The following is a 16,255-nucleotide window of genomic DNA, read 5'->3' as shown; positions in this document are numbered from 1 at the left end:
TACAACTGCCCTTCAGGGACCAGAGCAGGTACAGCCTCCTTCATGAAGCCTTCCCTCATTTCATGTCCCTAGAACCCCAAAGGGTGTGACTTGTCCTTTGGCTATAAGAGGTGACTATTGGAGTGGGGCAATAGTGTTGGGAACTAGAGAAGTATTGGGAGTACTGAAAAGGGACAGCTGAGCTAAGGTGGTGGCAAGGCTCAGAGTTTTGCACCAAATGTTTGTACTTTTTGAATTTGTGCACTTTTATTGATATACTGTAAAGATGGGAGGCTGTGTAAACTGATAACATGAAACTGAGCAGGACCCTGAGGGGCCTTCCTGGGGACAGAACACCCTCTGTTCCCTGCCTCTTGTTTGTAGAAAAGCTTTAGCATCCTAGGCCTTCCTTGAGTTCCAAAGAAAAAATTTAATCAGAGAAATACAGAAACAAAGGAAAAGCAGTCAAGCAAGATAAAATAATTATAATGACAGTTTAGCTATAAAATAGAGTCAAAAATTTTATTTCTTCCATAAGGGTTATACATAATATCCTGAGCCATATCCTTGAGTTGTTTTACAGATACTAACACCCCCACCTATTTGCTGACCACCAGCACATAGACCCCCAAACTGGTTGAAACCAGAAACTTGATGATGTTGACCCCCTGAAATACCACCCAGTTAGTTACCTTACCACTAAACAATCAGAAGAATGCTCATGAACTGATCAGGCACCCTGCGACCCTCTCCCTCACCTTGCTTTTAAAAACCCTTCACCATTGGGGAGTTCAGGACTTCTGAGCATGAGCAGCCCATTCTTTTTGCTTGGCCTTGTAATAAACACTGTCTTTCACCACAACCTGGTGTCAGTAGATTGACTTTGCTGTACATAAGGTGAGTGAACCCAAGTTTGGTTTGTTAACGAACATAGAAAGCAATTGTGGGCTCTGGTTCTTCAGAGGACGGCATTTAAACCATATGAATACTATGTTTGGGGTGACAAATGGGAGCCAGGTGAATATGACACAGAATTAGTCTTCACTAAATAACTGCACATGTGCAAAAAGTGGGGCGAGTGACTAGAACGGTGCAAAAGGGCTTTTCTTGGAACACAGAATGGCAACTTGGTTAAGCACATTGTTATTGGCACCAGCTGGATTTAAATACTGGCCATACCAGTGAGCAGCTTTGTGACCTTGGCCAAATTATCTAACCATTACATACCTCAGTCTCTCAATCTGTAAAATGGAAATAATAATATTAACATATATTTTGTAATGTTGTTGTGAGAATTAGATGAGCCAGTGCCTGCCATACAGTCCCTGCTTTAGGAATATTATTTTCCTACTGATGGCAGTGGCTATTATGCAGCCATCTATTTGAGACTGTGAAGCTGGGACAGATTAGAAAATTTTGGTGTATTGAATGGCATCAGTACAGTTCAGGAAATGGTTAGGGTTCCTGGGATAGCAGACTGTAGGAGCAATAAATTGGGTTGATCAGGATTTCTCGTGGCTGTTCTGTGCAGCCATTTCTCCTGGTCAAGTGTAGAACTACTGGAATCGAGCCCGTTTGGAGTTATCAACATCCCTATCTGAAACTTTGCCTTGCTCTTGACTTTAGAAGGACTAGTCTAAACCAATAAGGGAAGTGATCTGAGCAGTCAGCCCCTTCCTCTCAGGTCTCTAATTTGCAACCAGCCTGTTCACATTAAGTCTCATGCTCTATCGACTAAGTTAGCCAGAAACCTTTGGCCTGTTCACATTAGGCAGCACTTTTAAAAACAGCTTTATTGAGATACAGTTCACATACCATGCAATTCATCCATTTATGGTGTAGAATTTAATGGTTTTTAGTATATTCACAGAACTATACAAGTATCGCCATGAAATTTTAGAATATTTTCAATGCCCTGGAAAGAAATCCCTTACCCATTAGCAGTCATTTCCCATTCCTCTTTCACCCCAGCTCCTGGCAGCACCAATATCCTTCCTACTTCTATGGATTTGCCTATTCTGAGAATTTCTTATAAATGGAATCATACAGTATGTAGTCTTTTATGTCTTAGCATAACATTTTCAAAGTTCATTCATGTGGGAGCATGTACCATTACTCCATTCCTTTTAATTGCAGAACAATATTCCACTGTATGGATATAAGGGATTTTATTTATTCACTAGTCTGTTGCTGGACATTTGGGGGGGTTCCATTTTTTGGATATTATGAATAATGCTTCTGTAAACATTTGTGTATGAGTTTTTGTGTGGGCATGTTTTCAGTTCTTTTCAGTACATACCTAGGAGTGGAACTAAATTTATGTGTTAAAAAACTAAATTCAACTGAGTAAATTTTGAAGATCTTACTGCCTTATTCAATGATTTATGTATTGGGCAGCATTTAATCTAGCAGATAGAAAGGAGTTCTGAGGAGCTGTACAAAATGACAGATTTTTATAGACAGAAGGGTACAGGAATAAGGCAAAAAAGTAAGGTGGTTATACTGGGCAAAAAAGTAAGGAGGTTATTGCAGTTACTTTCCTTTAGGCAAGGGTTTATCAGGCAGATTACCTCACTAGTGCTGATCAGGTCATTCTTGATTGACTGGTTTAAGATTCCATTTCTGAATGATGGCTATTCTGACTGGTGTGAGGTGATACCTCATTGTAGTTTTGATTTGCATTTCTCTGATAATTAGTGATACTGAGCATTTTTTCATGTGGGGCATCACCTCACACCAGTCAGAATGGCCATCATTCAAAAGTCCACAAATGATAAATGCTGGAGAGGGTGTGGAGAAAAGGGAACCTTCCTACACTGTTGGTGGGAATGCAGTTTAGTGCAGCCACTGTGGAAAACAGTATGGAGAGTCCTCAAAAGACTAAACATAGACTTACCATATGGCCCAGCAATCCCACTCCTGGGCATACATCCAGAGGGAACCCTAATTAAAAAAGACACCTGCACCCCAATGTTCATAGCAGCACTATATATAATAGCCAAGACAAGGAACCAACCTAAATGTCCATCAACCGATGACTAGATAAAGTGGTATATTTATACAATAGAATACTATTCAGCCATAAAAATGACAACATAATGCCATTTGCAGCAAAATGGATGGCCCTGGAGAATGTCATTCTAAGTGAAGTAAGCCAGAAAGAGAAAGAAAAATACCATATGACATCACTCATATGTGGAATTTAAACAAACAAACAAATAAACAAACTTATGTATAAAACAGAAACAGACTCACAGACATAGAATACAGACTTGTGGTTGCCAGGGGGAGGCAAGTGGGAAGGGATAAATTGGGAGTTTGAGATTTGCAGATACTGACTGGTATATATAAAATAGATAAACAAGTTTACACTGTATAGCACAGGGAAATATATTCAGTATCTTATAGTAGCTTATGGTGAAAAAGAGTATGAAAATGAATATATGTATATTCATGTATGACTGAAAAAGTTTTCTGTACACTAGAAATTGACACAACATTGTAAACTGACTATACCTCAATTAAAAAAAATTTTAAAACTTAATTAAAAAGAAGATTCCATTTCTGAGGGATCCTAAACTGTAATCAAGTTAAGTCTTGGTTTGGATGTGTGAGGCTTAGCATAAGCCACTCCATTTTGGGCCTGTTGTCTTGTTTCTAAACATATGTTTAATGTTTTAAGGAACTGCCAGATTATTTTCCACAGTAGCTACACCATTTTACATTCCCACCATCAATGCATGAGAGTTCCAAATTTGCCACATTCTCACTAATACTTGTTATTGTCTATCTTTTGATTATAGCCATCCTAGTTGGTGTGAAGTGATGTCTCACTGTGGTCTTGATTTGCATCTCCCTGATGCTTAATGATGTTGAGCATCTTTTCATGAGCTTACTGATCATTTGTATATCTTCTTTTGAATCTGTATATTCAGATCCTTTGTCTATTTTTAAAATTCACATTGTCATTTTATTATTGAGTTTAAAGTATTCTTTATATATTCTAGGTACAGATCCTTGATCAGATATATATATATATTTGCAAATATTTTGTCTCATTCTGTAGATTGTCTTTTCACTGCTGTGAAGCTGTGGAGACAGGTATGGGAATAGGTGAGTAGCTCAAGTTATGACACTACAAACTCTGCTGTCTTTATGAGTGTTCAGCAGTTTTTCTTGAATAAGTACTCCTCAGATTTTTGCAAGTGTTTCCTTACTTTCTCAAGGTCTGAAAAAGCTACTTTTGACAATTTTTGCTAGTATTTTTATTGCTTTTATGGAGGGGTGGATTTAAAGAGGTCCTCACTCCGCCATTCCAGAAGCCCTGCCTAGATAGCACTTATGTATATCTTTTAAAAGACGTCATTGTAGTCTGTCTTTTATTATTTATATTTTTATGTTCTTCACTAGATTTTAAGTTCCTGGGGATAAAATTGTGTGTTTTTCATATATTAAACACTCACTCATACCACTGACATTGAGTAAAATCTTACAGAGAGTAGATGGTTAGAAGTGAATGACCAAATGAAATTCCCTCCTCTTTTTTAGCTTGCCTTTATCCCCATTCTGAATCCATTCTGAAAGAAGTGAAGGTGTGACCTAATTTCTGATAAAGGGAACTTTTTTTTTCCTGTCATGATAGAAGTGATAGAATAATCCATTTTCACCTCATTACTTTTCAGTTGCCTCCTCTATGGGGTATTCACAAGTCTTATCTTCAGGGGAGAACAATTCGTTCAACTCTCTGCTGGAAACTTCTTTTTCTTCAAGTAATTATTTTCAGAAGCAAAATGTACAATAAGGCTTTTGTATTGGTTGAGCTCTAGGGTTTTGGGAAGTCTCACCAATATTCTAGCTCACCCAGTCTGAAAATTTCTTAGAAAAATGTGCATTATCATTGTCAAGACAGGTTCAGGTAGGAGCATATGTTTGATAAACAAGATGAGGAAGTAAAATCTGCAAATTGCCTTATCTTACTATGCTCTACCTGAGACGTCTCCATACTAAACAGCCGTTTTTTCTTACTTTCTCCCTCCCATAAACCTTCTTTCTGCTCCCATGTAGTCAATAAAAATAAACAACACAAAAAGTTCTCCCCTTCCTCCAAAAAGAAAGAAAATGTTGTTAGAAGCTTAATGTAGCCACTCAATTTTTCTGTATCCTTTTTACTTTTCAGTATGTTTTCCTGGTATTGACGTACATCTATAAAATTTTTGTTAGTATTTTCCTGACAAAACTTTTTCTCATCGTTTTATTTCAGCATTTTTGAGTCATTATGTTGAGATATGTCTTTTGTAAATTGCATATAGCTGGATTTCTTTTTTGCCTGATAATCTCTTTTTAAAATGATGTAAAATTTACCTACAGTAATGTTCATAAATTTTAAGTATACTGCTTCATGGATTTTTACAAAAGTATACACCCATATAACTAACCACTAACTTCATCAAAACAGAATATTTCCAGTGCCCCAGAAGGCTACTTTCTGTCTCCTCTCAGTCCATACTCCACAAAGGTAACCGCTATAATGACTTTTATGATTATACATATTTTTTAGTTATTTAATTTCACATAGATTGATTTATATAGCATGTACTCTCTAACATCTGGCTTCTTTCATTCAGCATGAATGTAAGAGCACCCATTTTTTTTATTTTAGTAGTAGTTCTTCTTTATTTATAGCAGCCTCGAAGTGGAAACAATACAAATGTCAATCAGTGGGAGAATGGACAAGTAAACTGGTCTCAGGGGAAAAGAGTTCAATAATCACCACTAAGCATGATGCTAGCTTAAAGAAAAAAGTCCCTTATTTAGAGATGTTCCTTTCTATTCCTAGTTTGGTGTGTACGTTTTTTTTAAAAAATCAGTAACAGGTGTTGAATTTTATCAAATGCCCATTTTGCATCTATTGGCAAATTTCTCTTTTATTCAGCTAATATAATAAATTGCATTGGTTGATTTTCAAATATTTAAGCAGGAGTCTTTATTGGGAGAAACCTCACTTAGTCATGATTTATTTTATACATTGCTGGATTCATTTTGTTAATATTTTATTTAAAATTTTGCATCTATCTTCATGATGGATATTGACTTGCAATTTTCCTTTCTTGTTATATCCTTGTTCGGTTTCAGTATCAGGTTTGATGGCCTCATTAAACATAATGGCACTGGATTTCTTTTTTAGTGTTTGTGTTATATATATTCTCACTCTTTTTACTTTTGACTTTTCTGTGTCCTACTATTTAATCTGAGTCCCTTTTATGCAGCATGTAGTTGCATTTTTCACTATAAAAGAAAAAGCAGTTCAATAATCTTTATTTTAATTGAAATGTTTAGTCCATTTACATTTAAAGTAATTATTAAATATAATACTTGTTCTTTATTTGGCCTCTCTAAGTCTTTGTTTATTTTTCCTTTCTTGCCTTATTTTTATTATTAAAGTATTTTTGTTATCCTCTATTTTATCCTCTATTACTTTTTAGTTATAAATTTTTAAAATAATTCCTTTTGTGGTTACCCTAGAGATTATAATATGCATCCTTGACTTAATCCAGTCTGTCTTAAATTAGTATTTTTCCCATCTGCTGAACATGTAAGAATCATGTAACAATTTCACTCCATTTACTAACTTCTTATCTTTTGTGCTATTGTGTTATATATTTTCTTTCTATGTATGTCAAAAACCCTATGGGAGTTAATTTCATGTTATGTATATTTTACCACAATGAGAAACTTCTACAGGGCATTATTATCATTGTTTTAAACAGTTAGTGCTCTTTGTTCCTTCCTGCAGTTTCATGCTTCCATCTGTGATCATCTTCCTTCAGCCTGAAGTGTCCCTTTTCATATTCCTTTTAGTGTGCATCTGCTGGCAAAAAAAAAAACAAACAACTTTTATTAGAAAATTTCCCTTTTTTTATTGAGGCAAAATTCATATAACACAAAACCAACCATTTAAAAGTGAACAGTATGGTAACTAGAGTTAACAAAACTATATTGTAAACTTGAAAGTTGCTGTGAGAGTAGAGCTTTAATGTTTTCACCATAATAACAACAACAAAATAACAATTATATGAGGTAAAGTATGTGTTAACTAACCTTATTGTGGTAAACATTTCACAATATACACCTGTATCAAATCACCACATTATATAACATAAACTTATGCAATGCAATATATCAATCATATCTCAGTAAAGCTGGGGGGAAAGTGAATGATTTAGTGGCATTTAGTATATTAACAATTGTTGTGCAACCACCACCTCTGTTTGATTTCAAAACATTTTCATCACTCCCGAAAGAAACCTTGTACCCATTAAGTAGTTACTTCTCATTTCCCCTTCCTCCCAGTCCCAAGTAACCACCAATCTTTCTGTTTCTATGAACTTACCTATTTTTGATATTTCATATTAATGAAATTACATAATATGTGACCTTTTGTGTCTGACTTCTTTCCTTCAACATAATGTTTTTGAGGTTCATTCATGTTGTAGCATGCATCAGTACCTCATTTCTTTTTTATTTTTTTATTTTTATTTTTAATTTCATTTTTAATTTAAGTATAGTTGGCTTACAATGTTGTGTTAATTCCTTATTCCTTTCTATGGTTGAATAATATTCCATTATATACATATACAGTATTTCATTTATCTATTCATCCATTGATGGACATTTGGGTTGTTTAAACTTTTGGCTGTTGTGAATAGTGCTACTGCAGGCATGTGTGTATACTTGTTTAGTTCTTGTTTTCAGTTCTTTTGAGTATATAGTTTTCTTTTATTGTGGTATCTTTGGCATTGGTATCAGGGTAGTACTGGCCTCATAGAGTGAGTTAGGAAATGTCTTCTTCTCTTCCACTTCTTGGAAGTTAGTGAAAAATTTTTTTCTTTTAATGTGCGGTAGAATTCATCAGTGAAGCCCTCTGGCGTCTTTGTTTCTTTGTTGATAGGTTTCAGTTATGGATTCAATCTCTTTACTTTTTATAGACTTGCTCACATTTTCTATTTCTTCTAGTATCAGTTTTGGTAATTTGTTGCTAGGAATTTGTCTATTTCATCTAGGTTATCTAATTTGTTGGTGTGCTATTGTTTATAGTATTTTCTTATAGTCCTTTTTATTTCTGTAAGGTCAATAATAATGTCCCTAAATTCCTGATTTTAGTTATTTGAGTCTCCTTTCTTTTTTGCCAATCTAGCTAAAGGTTTGCCAACTTTGTTAATTGTTTCAAAGAACAAACTTTTGATTTTATTGATTCTCCCTATTAATTTTCTATTCCCTTTCATTTATCCCCATTCTAATTTTTATTATTTCCATTTCTCCTGGCTTTGGATTTAATTTGCTCTTCTTTTGCTATTTCCTTAAGGTGTAAAGTTATGTTATTGATTTCAGGTATTTCTTCTTTTCTAATATAGATGTTTACTGCTATAAAGTTCCCTCTTAGCACTGTTTTTACCGCATCCCATAAGTTTTGGTATGTTGTTTTCATTTTTACTTGTCTCAAGATTTTTTCTAATTTTCCTTGTGATTTCTTCTTTGATTCATTGGTTGTTCAAGAGTGGTTGTTTAATTTTCACAGATCTGTGAATTTTCCAGTTTTCCTTCTGTTATTAATTTCAAGCTTTATCATGTTATGGTTGATATCTCAAAATATGTCTTTTTATATTTTGTATCCATTGACATAGTTTTAAATCTATAGTTTTTTTTTTTTTACAGTTTTAACTTATAAATTCTATACCTGAACCAAAGGTGATTTATTTAATACCATTAAAGCATTACAGGATTTCTGTATTTCTCTATATATTTAACTTTTTCAGAGGGCTTTATTTTGCTGTATGCTTTCATGTTCTGGTAAGCTAGCTCTCCAGGTGGTGAAAAAAGCCCTGATTTTTTTTATTTGCTGATTTACATGGTGTAAATACCCCCACTATGGACTGTGTTAAGTTATCAGTGTGATGTCATAGAATGTGAAGTCGAGATGTGCAGTCAACTCTAATGAGCTGCTATAAGTTAGCTCCAACAAACAACTTGTTTCTTGGCATCTCACCCTGCACATAGGTAGCTTAGGAGTCTCCGAACAATTTGAGTGGAATTCATGTGCAGATTTTAGAACTAATTTCTCTGATTCCCTTTTTTCTGTGATTTTGCCCTTCAACTTTGAGCCACTTTTATAGACCTGAACTCGACTTCTGTCTCCTTGTCCCAGAAATACTGATATTCTCTGCTTGGGATTTATTTCTCCATTCCACAAATTAGAAAAATGTCCTCTGAAAAATGTCTGGGTGGATGCTATAAATTTTCCTCTAGCACTTCTTTTGCTGCATCCCATAAGTTTTGGTATGTTTTGTTTTCACCACACGTGTATCCCATCTTTTAGACTGTAGCATATAAAGTCCTGCTTATATTAGTTGCTCATCACTATCTCCAAGCACTTAAAAAAAATATATATTTGTGTAATTTTTGTAATTGTTTCCAGTGGGAGAGTTAGTCTACTATAAGCTACTCCCTTACAGCTGTAATTGGAAGTCTTTTTTCCTATCCAGCATAAATACCAGACATTGTCCTAAGTGCATTACACACAGTAATCCATTCAATCCTTGCCAGAACCTTAAGAGGTATCATTTTGATCTTTACCATTATTTTACTAATGAGCAAACTGAGGCACAGAAAAGTTAAGTAATGTGTTCAGGGTCATATAGAAAGTAAATAGTAAACTGGGATTTGGACTTAGGCAGTCTTGTTTTGGAATCCATGTTCTTAACTTCCATGAAGAATACTGTCCCTTGCCCCCAGCCAAGAGGAGAGAGGAGGAAGAGGCTGTAAAAGAGACTGTGAAGTAATAAAAACTCAATGACTTTCAGTTTTCTTATTTGTAAAATGGAACAAAAAATAGTATGTGCTTCACAAGGCTGTTGTGAAGATAAAATCTTAAAATGCTTGTAAAGTATATATCACAGTGGCTATTAAGTAGTAGTCACTAAATAGATGGAAAGCTACTATTATTACATCATAGACTATTTCCTAACTGGCCTACCTGACTCGTCTTTCCAGCTGTACCCTCCCCACAACCCAAACCACACAACCGGCTCACATATTCCCATTTACTTCTCTGCAGCAGAGCCATTTATATCTTACATACTGCTCACCTGCTCAGAATCCTTCCATGGTTCCCAATTGCCTACAGCAGGGATAGGCCAATGCTTTATGTAAAAGGCCAGATAGTAAATGTTCTTAGGCTTTGGAGGTTATATGTTCTCCATTGCCAGTATTCATCCCTGCCATTTTTTTTTTGTATAGTAAAAGCATTCATAGAAAATATATAATAAAAGGTGCGTGGATGTGTTCCAATAAAACTTTACTTACAAAACTAACCCTGGGGAAGGCTGGATTTGGCCCACAGGCCAGAGTTTGACAAACCCTTGGCCTACAGAATTAAGGGAAAAAATGACATGTAGGAAGTTGGGTTTACTTTGATGAATTTTCTTTTTTTGGGGGGAGGTCTCACTTCTCCAGTCCTGGCTTTCTGGTGCTTTCCAAAAGGATGTTGTTTTTTGGAATTTTACTTGATTTTTCTAGTTGTTCTCAGCAATAGCATTGCTCTGCTACAAGTTACTCCACCTTAAAGCAGAAGTCTCTTGTGTGGTACAATATTTTAATAAGTACTGGGCCTCCAAGAATTTTACTGTGTATTTATCTCATTTATGTGGCCCATAACTAGATTGGAAACCAGATGTTTGTATCACCTTAGATATGTAGTGCTCAATGATGATGGTGACAGCATGACAGTGTGTGGCTCATGTAAGACTTCAATGCAGGAAACAGAAGCCACTTTAAGAAGTTTAAGCAGGAAGGGTTGTCCCTACCTCTTTATTACAAAAATAGAATTATACAACCTGTTTCATTAACTATATCATGTATCATGACATACATACACATGTCAACACATAAACACCATTTTTTTTCAGTTCGATCTGAAATATTTCATAGTATGTATGTACTGTAATGAATTTAATCATTCCTCTATTGATGGAAATTCAGGTTGTTTCCATTTTTTTTTTTTGCCACTGAAAATAACACTGCAGTAAATGTTTTTGTGGTGATGAGTCCTGATGCTCTCATTCCTGTCCAGTAGAATTTTTCAAGAAAGACTGCTGAGTCAAAGTGTACACATATTTTAAAATTATAATAGATAGTTAGAATATGTTCCAGAAAGTTCATAACAATTTACAGGAACAAATTTAAAACAGAATTGAGTACTTACAAAATTTCTAGAAGGCCTAAATGAGTGGGGTATAGGCTGGATTTAAAAGAATAGTTCCAGGAAAATTTTGAACTGAAACTGCAAGGCGGCTACTACCTCTGATGTCACCCGTAGACCCCTGTCAGGATTAAGGGCCCGCCATTGTCACTGCTGCAGCTGCTACAGTTCTCTTTGATTCGAAACCACTTCAAGAAACTGCTTTTGCTGCCTTTGCTGGGGGTAACTCCTCAGTTCCTCTTGATACCCAGGAAGCTGGAGGAGAAACACTGCAGAAAAAAACCTCATATATATATTAGGCAGGATTGCTCTTTTTAGCTTGTCAGCCCATCTCCTTCTGCCAGATTTCACATAAGTGCCTCAACTTGGTGATGCCTAGTTCACATGAAAAACCCTAGCTGGGTGACACTCTGGGGTGGAATGGAAGTGGCGTAGTGTTAGCCACAATCTATAATTATTATATAGCATTACTAACTACTCAATTATGCATAATGCTGAACAAGACACTAATTTGGGGATATTCTCTCCAACTGGATCTTAGAAGTGGGAAAAGAGACAAAGAGACACTTTACAAAAGAGGAAATGCATTTGACTTAAAAAATTATGGCAAAAGAATGTTTAAGCAACTTACCAGTAATCCAAAAATGTTTATTAAAACCAGATTTTTTGGGGCCTGTGAAGTTAACAAATATAAATTTGAGACAAGCTGAAGCTGGTTTCAGAACAATAAAATGGACACTTTTATTTTATTCACTGTTGGAGAGAGCATAAATTGGTCCAAATAGTTTGGAAAATAAATAGGTCATATAGGTCAATGAATATCAGTAATTTGATATTCATATACTCTGACCCAGTAATTTCACTTCTCAGAATCTATTCTAATGTAATAATCCTAATACACAAAAAATAAATTTATGTTAAAAGACATTGATTTAGCATCATTTATAATATTAATAACCTATAGTGAAAAAGAATATAAAAAAGAATTTGTATATATATTCCTGAATCACTATGCTGTACATCAGAAACTAATACAATATTGTAAATAAACTCTAATTCAATTTAAAAAATGGGGAAAAAAAGGAGGCCAAGATGGCAGAGTAGAAGGACGCTCGCAGCTCACCCTCTCCCACAAATACACCAAGACTTACATCCACAGACCCACTCAGCCAAGCAGAGCACCTGCGGAATTCCGACAGAACATCGTCCTCTTCAAAAATTAAGACCCCAAAAATCTGGTAGGAGAAAAGGAAAAAAGAAAGAAGAAAAGGCAAAACAGAGCGGGATGGGCCCCGTGGGGAGGGAGCAGCAAAGGAGGACGGGTGCTCATCTGTTGGGTCTCCCCTCTCCAACCGAGAGGCCAGTGGGATGGAGAGGGAGCCTCCGAGGCTCGGATCTGTACAGAACAGCCCTTGCCCGACAGAACTAAGTTAAACGGGCACAGAGGGTCCCCGCGACACCCAGCCCAAGACGTGGCCTGGCAGCTGGGGGCAGGGCCAGGCCGCCGGAGCCCAGCAGAGGACCAGGACAGCTGCACTGAGGCAGCCCAGGGGACTGCAGGGGGCTGCGCACCGTCGCTGTGGGTGCACAGGGCAGAACAACCCGGGCCGTCCATAAAACAACACGGCTGATGTGCCCTGGGGGGAAGGGTGCATACCCCCATCTCTGAAAACCCGTGGAAAGTTTTCGGGTGAAGAGAGGTGGGGCTCAGGCACAGCCGCCATATCCTCCGGTGCTTAGCACCCAGGTGGGGGCAGGGGCAAAACCTGCATCTGCACCTAAGGACTAAGCAGCCTCAAAGGCCAGAGGGAGACTTGTCTACAGCCTGAGGCAGATAGGATCCTTCCGTCCTGGTCCCTCAGAGAACTTGCTCCACAAAGACAAACAAGGAGCTGGGTTTTGGCCCGGAGCAGGGACAGGGCTGTCCCTCGGTCTTCCCCGAGCCCGCCTGCGGAGTGCCAACCCGAGGCAGAGCGCGCAGCGGCACAGAGCTGTGGAGCTATTGGCACTGGGAGAGGGCAGGTGGCATCCCGCCTTTCGGGCAGGAAAGTAGCCTCTGACCGTGGTGATGGGAGGGGGCGCGACCCCCCCTCCTACCTGGCCAGTCTGCAACATCTGACTGCGGCATCGGGAGGGGCAGTGACCTGCCCACCCACAGCAAAGGAGAGCTGCACCTGACCCAGTGTTGGGAGAAGGCGCGATCTGCATGCTGACAGGCACTGGGAGCAGCACAGACAAGGGTGCCAAGGGAGGGCCTCTGGAAAGAGCAAGCTGAGCTTCCAAAACAGGACGAAGACAGAAAGACTTCACATTAAAAGCACAGTCTCCAGGAGAACACTGACCCCCCCCCTTTTTTTAAATCTGTTTTTACCTGTTCTGTTTTCTACTACCCTTTTAATTTTTACTTCTTAAACAATTATATATACCCCCAGTTTTAACCCCTTTTAAATTTTTAAAAATATTTTTATTATTATTATTTTTAAAAATTCTGCTTCAATTTGCTCTTCTATTATTCATTATACACTGTTTTCAAACCTTTTTTTCTCCCTTCTTTTAAAATTCTTTCTCTCTCTCTCTTTTTTTCTCTTTTCTAAGTTTTATTCCTACATAGACATTAGATAGATAAACTCCTTAAGGACCATAATAGATAACTGATACTCCAAAAACCACAGTGCCAGAGAGGTAGGAGCAAGATGAAGAAGCAGAGAAACCACTCGCAATTAAAAGAACAAAAGAAATCCCCTGAAAGAACGATCAATGAAATAGACATCGATAGCCTGCTAGATCAAGATTTCAAAAATGGAGTGATCAAAGTACTGAAGGAACTAAAAGAGATAGTGTTTAGAGATATAAAATATGTCAAAAATGAAATTGAAGCTATAAAGAAGAGCCAAGTAGAATTGGTAAACTCATTGGCTGAGATGAGGAATGACCTAAAGGCTGTGCAAAGCAGACTAGATAATGTAGAGGAATGAATTAGGGACCTAGAAGACAGGGCAATAGAAAGCACCCAATCAGAACAGCTACAAGATAAACAAATAAAATCTAATGAAAACAACATAAGGGACCTATGGGATAATATAAACTGTGCCAATCTTCGCGTAATAGGGGTCCGAGAAGGGGAAGAAAGATCAAAGGGGATTGAAAAGGTTTTTGAAGAAATCATGACTGAAAACTTCCCAAACTTAAAGAAGGACTCAGATATCCAAGTACAGGAAGCTCAGAGGGTCCCAAACAGGAAGAACACAAACAGACCCACACTAAGACATATCATAATCAAGATGGCCAGAGTCAAGGATAAAGAAATGATCCTAAAGGCAGCAAGAGAAAAGCAGAGTGAGTTACAAGAGAACCCCCATAAGGCTCTCAGCTGATTTCTCTACACAAACACCACAGGCCAGAAGGGAGTGGCAAGATATATTCAAAGTCCTGAATGAAAAAAAGATGCAGCCTAGGATACTTTATCCAGCAAGGCTATCCTTTAGAATAGAAGGAGAGATAAAGAATTTCACAGACAAGAAAAAGCTACAAGAGTTTAGGAACACTAAACCCATGCTAAAAGATATATTGAAAGATCTACTCTAAATAGTAAAGCAGCAGGATGCTACAGAAATGAGAAACTCACAACTGGAAAGGTGATAACTCATGAATTACAAATAAAATAAACACAAAATTATAAAAGAAGATATACAAATCATTGAGAGTGGGAGAGGGAGGCAGGAAAATATGGAATTTTTTTTTTGTTTCTTTTTTAAATTTTTTGTCCTCGGTAGGATGGGTTTGAGATCATGTTACTATCAGTTTAATAAAAACAGTTATAGTAATGGGCTAATAGACATACAAAAAAGGGTAACCACAAGCCAAAAACTTACAAGGGAGTCACAAAAACTAAATAAAATCCATGATAACACAAAGGAAAATTACCAAACCACAAAAGGAAGAAGAAAGGAACAGAGAGGAAATACCAAAGCAACTGCAAAAAATTAGTTCAAAATGGCAATAAACACACATCTATCAGTAATTACTGTAAATGTTAATGGACTAAATGCTCCAGTCAAAAGACATAGAGTGGCAGACTGGATAATAAAGCAAGAACCTTCAATATGCTGCATACAAGAGACCCAATTTAGGGAGAAGGACACAAATAGATTGAGAGTGAAAGGATGGAAAAAGATATTCCATGCAAATGGAAAAGCCAAAAAAGCAGGTGTTGCAGTACTGATTTCAGACAAAATAGACTTTAAAACAAAGGCCATAAAGAAAGATAAAGAAGGACATTTTATAATGATTAAAGGAGCAATACAAGATGAGGACATTACACTCGTTAATATATATGCACCCAATATAGGAGCACCTAAGTATATAAAACAATTACTAACAGAGATAAAGGGGGATATTGATGGGAATACAATCATAGTTGGAGATTTTAACACCACATTAACATCACTAGACAGATCTTCCAGACACAAAATAAATAAGGCAACAGAGAAATTAAATAATACAATAGAAAAGCTAGATTTGGTGGATATTTTCAGAGCATTACACCCCCCCCAAAAATAGGATATACATTCTTTTCAAGTGCACATGGGAGATTTTCCAGGATTGATCATGTACTTGGGCACAAAAGAAACCTCAGCAATTTTAAGAAGGTAGAAATTATCTCAAGCATCTTTACTGACCACAATGCCATGAAACTAGAAATCAACAACAGAGAAACAAAGGAGAACAAAAGGAAAGCATGGAGATTAAACAGTATGTTATTAAAAAACCAATGGGTCAATGAGGAAATCAAAGCTGAAATTAAAAATTACCTTGAGACAAATGAAAATGAAAGCACAACCACACAAAATTTATGGGACACAGCAAAGGCAGTGCTAAGAGGGAAGTTTATGGCGATACAGGCCTTCCTCAAAAAAGAAGAACAATCTCAAATAAACAATTTAACCCACCAGCTGAGAGAACTAGAAAAAGAAGAACAAACATCCCCAAAAGGCAGCAGAAGGAAGAAAATTATAAAGATTA

The sequence above is a fragment of the Camelus dromedarius genome, chromosome X (genome assembly GCF_036321535.1).
Source record: "Camelus dromedarius isolate mCamDro1 chromosome X, mCamDro1.pat, whole genome shotgun sequence".
Classification (NCBI taxonomy): Eukaryota; Metazoa; Chordata; class Mammalia; order Artiodactyla; family Camelidae; genus Camelus; species Camelus dromedarius.
Note: the sequence above shows the minus strand (reverse complement) of the source record.